Here is a 6,000-nt window from a genome sequence, read left to right as displayed (position 1 = left end):
GTGGCTGTTTCAGAACTAGTGTGGCTTAAATCTCTCCTGACTGAGCTACATATTTCTCACCATGATCCCCCTATTCTAATATGTGACAATCTTTGAGCGACCTACTTGGCTGTCAATCAAGTGTTCCTTGTCCATACCAAGCACATTGAGATCGACTTTCACTTCGTATGAGAAAAAGTGTCAAGAAAATAGATTGTGATTGAATTTATCACTTCTAAAAGTTAGCTTGCTGACATTTTAACAAAAAGCCCTACCAGAACCTTGGCACCACAATTTAAAAGACAAACTCAATCTAGAGAATACCCAGCTTGGCTTGAGGGAGCATGATAATGCACCTATTGTTGAGCCACGATTCAAGGAATCTAAAGATAAGGAACCTGAGGATTGTGTGAAATATAGAAATAAGGATAAAAGGAAGGTGGATGGAAACGTTAAAGACAATTGTAATATATATCCAAAATCAATGGATCTTATTTGTTGTGACAGACCACCATGAGATATTAATTTATTCTCACTCTCTTATGCATTGTCATTGGTTGAAGCATAGAGAGTTGAGGTTGTTTGTGGATGTAGGTCACATTAGACCACATTAAATAGTCTTGTTCTCTCTCTCTCTCTCTCTCTCTCTCTCTGCCTAAAGTATTTTCCATCATCATATGATACAAGCTATGGCGACAAGCATCATGTCAACAGCACCATCTTGCTCTCTTTAATAAATTATTCAATGTCATGCTTGCCTTGTCGTTTTACTATTTCCTTGCCCATTAAAAAGGACTAGTAGGTATCCCAAACAAGTAGTTGAATCATGTGACAAACAATTTTGCATACTATAACATAATATTTATGTGTTGATAGTTTCTAAGATAGCAAAATAATATATGCAGATCAACATCTCTCTTTCACCTCTATCTCTTGAGTTGCATGGCTATAGGTCCTAACTTCTATGAGGGATTGTGGGGGGGGTACTGGTGTCCAGCTTGCATTCTCTTTCAATGGGCTTCTTGGGGACTCCTTTTACTTGCATTAAGGGTTACGCCAAGGATGCCCCCACTCCCCCATCCCTTTTAACCTTGGTGCGGAAGCTTTCTTCTCGTCCTTTCGTTTTGACCTCCATTCTAGTTTTCTCCAAAGCATGTCTTTCCCTGCTTTATCTTATTTCTTTTTCCTCCAATATGTTGATGACTTCGTCGTCATTGCATGGGCATCACATCAGCAAATTGCCCAAACTTGGCTCTTCCTCATGGACTTTGAGCTTGCTTTTGAGCTCTCTACTAACCCCACTAAGTACCACCTTTTGCTACTTCATGTTGACCTTGTTACTACACTCTTCATAGAAACGTGCTTTGGGTGCAACTTGTCACTCATGTTGGTAATGAATTTTCATTTTATCAGCACACACACACAATTGCTTTTTGCTCTTTCTCTCTCTCTCTCTCTCTCTCTCTCTCTCTCTCTCGCGTCCTCTCATTCGGGGGCCATCAACAACTATCCCAGTATGCAATCATTGCCAGTGGATGCCTCCTTGTTCCCTCTAAATGAGAGAGAGAATTAAAGTGATGACTCAAGAAGATGAGTAAATCTCTTGTGTTGCCAGCTGCAAGAGTATTCCTTGATTTATGTAGAGTTTTTGTAATATGTTACAAGGTTACAACGTATGATGTAAAGATGGAAATAGTAAAATGTTATAAGGTTGGTACAAAATGGTAAGAATCCAACATTACAGTGGTATGAAGATGGCAACATTACAGCCAAGGAGTTACATATATAATTTAAAATTTGAAAATTCTTTCCTTAGCTGAGTCGATCCTCCTCCTGATAATCTTTTCTTGCCTTGTTCTTCCATTGATTTCTCCTTGACATTTGGAGAATCTTTCACATGCTCCCTCAAGCTAAGCATGGTAGGGACAATGCTCAGCTTGTCTCTAAATTCCTTGAACTAGAAGGATCCAAGAGGTTTGGTCAGTCCATCTGCTATTTGCTCGGATGATCGAATAAATTTAATTGAAATATTTCCCTTTGACACATGATCTTGCACAAAGTGGAAATCAACTTCAATGTGCTTTGTGTGAGCATGAAAGACAGGATTTGCTGCTAAGTATAATGATCATATATTGTCGCACCACATGATTGGAGTTCCAGTGCATGAAATTCTCAATTTGGTTAATAGGGATTTCAGCCATAAGAGTTCAGCAGAAACACAAGTGAGAGATTTATATTCAGCTTCTGTACTTGACCAGGTCATGGTTCGTTGTTTCTTGGATGCCCAGGAAATAAGATTATCACCCAAGAGTGTTACACATCCACCTGTTGATTTTCTGTCTTCAATACTTCCAGTCGAATCAGCATCGGCAAACTCTCTCAAGTGAAGAGGAACTGATTTTTTAATGCATAATCCAAACAGACTTGTCCCTTTTAAATATCTGAGAATTCGCTTTATAAGGCTCCAATGGCATTCCAATGGTTTATGCATGTATTGGCATGCTTGATTTACTACAAACACGACATCCGGACGTGTAAGGGTGATATATTGTAATGCTTCCACCATGCTCCGATAGAGAGTAGGGTCCAAGAACGAAACATGGCCGGCTAACATAGGGTTTGGATGGGTTTGGCATTGGTCATGTTAACTTTTTGTAAAACATTGTTAAGATAGGTATGTTGTTGAAGGATCAAATAGTTAGGTTGTCGAGTCACCTCTATGCTGAGAAAATATGATAAATCACCCAAGTCCTTGACTAAAAATGATGCCCAAAGTTTAGCGAGAGTTTGATTTATGAGTTCAACGGACGATTCGGTGATAATAACATCATCAACATAGATTAAGATGTATACCTTGTCACATCCCTTTCGAAGAATAAAGAGAGACACATCTGATTGAGATACCTGAAATCCAATGCTGTTGAGAAAGGTGCTGAGACGTTGATACCATGCTCGAGGGGCCTGCTTTAGCCCATAAAGTGCCTTGTTTAGTTTGCATACATGAGATGGAAAGTTTGGATCTGCAAACCCTTTTGGTTGAGCGACGTAAACGTCTTCATTAAGAAAACCATTTAGAAAGGCATTATCAAAGTCGAACTGGCGGAGAGACCAAGCGTTTGCACAACGATGGTGAGAATGACATGAATGTTAGTGGACTTAATAGTGGGACTCAAAGTCTCCGAATAATCTACCTCATCTTCTTGTAAGAATCCTCGAGCAACCAGACGTGCCTTGTACCTTGAAATGGAACCATCAGTATTTCGTTTGATTTTGTATATCCATTTTGTATAAATAATGTTATACTCTGGCCATCGTGGTACTAGATTCCAGATTCTTATTCAGCACATGTATTTTTTGTTGCATAGTATTAATCCAGTGAGTAGCGCTGTTGGCATCCTTGAACGTGACTAGTTCAAGATCGACACCCATCTTTATTTGAGTAGAAAAAGTCTTAGGTTTGAGAGAACCTATCATAGAACGAGTAACCATTTGATATGAGTGAGTTGATGAACCTGTCATAGAACGGGTGATCATTTGATGTGAGTGTGTTGATGACCAACGAGTAGTTTTGATGGTGTCTTGGCTTTGTGCTACGCTTGTGGATGGCACATGAAGATCTTTCCTTAGCTCAGTCTGAACCTCACTCAGATGGATAATGACGCTCTCTAGATGTGAGTCGCTCACTGCATCTTATCATGGATTAAGAATGAAAATGAAATTGATGTACCCACCATTGTAGATCAGCCTGTTGAGAGGAGATGTCACGAGAGTTGCTGGAGCCTCTAGAGTGCTCATCAAAAATGACATGACGAGAGATTATCACTCGCCTTGATTTGGGATCTAGACACATATATCCCATGTGCTGACTTCCATATCAAATAAAAGGGCAAGGTATCATTGCTCAACATCAATAATGGATAGCACTTGGATCTGAAGACTCGAAGAAAACTATAATTAGGAACTTGATTGAATATCATTTGAAACGGTGATTTTCGATCTAGTTTGAGAGTGGGCAGTCGATTGATTATATAAACAGCCATTTGAAAAGCTTCCACCCAAAAACGATGGTGAAGTTGAGTGTCATGAAGCATACTTAACTCAGTTTCAACTACATGTCGGTTTTTCTTTTCTACAATTTCGTTTTGTTCGGGTGTATATAGGCATGAAAAGCAGTGCATAATTACCTGATTTTCCAGCTCATTCTCAAAATTTTTATTTCAAAATTTCCCTGCACTGTCTGATTGAATAGTTTTGATGGTGGTTCCCAACTCTTTTTCAAATTGACAAAGCACTAATATATGTTTTCTTTATTTTTCAATGGAAACAGCCATGTAAAGCAGGAATAATTGTCGATAATCAATAAAAATACTTAAAACCATCTTTAGATTCGACTGGGGCTGGTCCCCAAACATCCATGTGAAGAAGCTCTAGAGGTTTAGCAACATGAAAAGAAGACAAAGGAAATAGCAATTTATATGCCTTTCTGATTAGACAGTGTTCACACACCTTTTTCGGAATAGGCTGCTTATTGAGATGACATTTGGAGAATTAAGCAAAGATATTATGTTCCTATTGCCATGTCCGAGTCACCGATATCATTCCTCATATGTCCATTGAACCTTCTTTATTTGTCGAGCCACACATGCCTTCTTGATGTCATCATTGGATCTAGTCTTTACTTGAACCGGGTAAAGTCCACCACTAGTTTTCGGTCCTTGAAGAAGCACCAATCATGTCTTGTGGTCCTTCATCACAAATTCAAATGGTGTAAATTCAAAATTGCTATTGTTGTCAGATGTAGACCGACCCATGGAAATCAGATTATGTGCTATCTTGGGAACATGCAAGCTATTTTTCAAAGTAAAATCAGTTCCTTGAATGTTAATCTGTAAGTCCCCTATGTAAGAGATGGGGAGGAACTTACCGTTTCCGACCATTACAGATTCTGAGCCCGAGTAAGTTTGCCTGTTCTCCAGATGTTCGTCACTAGCAACAATATTATTGGTTGCCCCTGTATCTGGATACCAATATTCATCACCCGATTCCTGTAATGTTAAGGCTGAGAATGCATGGGGATTAATATCCCAGCACGTCTTGGTTGTGTGACCCTTACAACCACAATATTGACACTCAATAGATTTCTTAGGCAGTTGAGGAGCTGATGGTTGTTGAGGGTTCGGCTGAAAACCAGTCATTTGATGATGCTGGTTTCTACAACGTCCACCTCGTCCTTGATAAAAACCTCGACCACACCCATGTCTGCAACCTCGATGGTATTGAAGGCTGTTATAGTGACTTGTTTTTTAATAGGTGATTCAGCAATATCATGTTTCATAAGTTGAAGACGTGTTTCTTGACTTAGTAAAAGATCATAGTGCTTGACAAAACTAGGCATTTTTGCAGTGGACGCGACTATAGAGGTGACCAGATTCTCATACTTTGATGGAAGTCCAAGTAGTACGATTTGAACCAAATCTTCATTTGGCATATGACAGCCAGCAGCATCCAGAGAATCAACTACGTTTAACTTTATGCAAATAAGAGACCATATCCAAGTTACCTTTCTTGATGAACATCAACTTTTTTAATAACATGACTCATAGTGGAGACAGCGAACCATATGATTTTTCCAGCATTGTCCAGGCTTCTCGCGCTGAGTGAGTCCTGATTATTTGACCGAGAATAGCTTCGGAGATGGTGGCTTTAATCCAGCTTGAAACCAATTGGTCTGATTTCCTCCATATGGCGAACTTCGGATTGGGTTCATCTTTGCCATCTCTTATAATGGTTTCTGGTGGAGTTTCACCCGATCCATCAACAAACTTCATCAGATCTTGAGATATAATCATGGATTCAAGTTGACTCTTCTGTTTAGCTTCATAGAGACGAGAGTTGAAATCGACGAAGATGACGCCATAAGCTTAATGGCTTGTGTCTCTAATACCATGAATGAGAGAGAGAAGTAAAGTGACGACTCCAGAAGATGAGTAAATCTCTTGTGTTGCCAGCTGCAAGAGTATT

The sequence above is a fragment of the Nymphaea colorata genome, chromosome 9 (genome assembly GCF_008831285.2).
Source record: "Nymphaea colorata isolate Beijing-Zhang1983 chromosome 9, ASM883128v2, whole genome shotgun sequence".
In the NCBI taxonomy this organism is placed as follows: domain Eukaryota; kingdom Viridiplantae; phylum Streptophyta; class Magnoliopsida; order Nymphaeales; family Nymphaeaceae; genus Nymphaea; species Nymphaea colorata.
The sequence above is the reverse complement of the archived record's forward strand: the minus strand, read 5'-3'. Positions refer to the sequence as shown.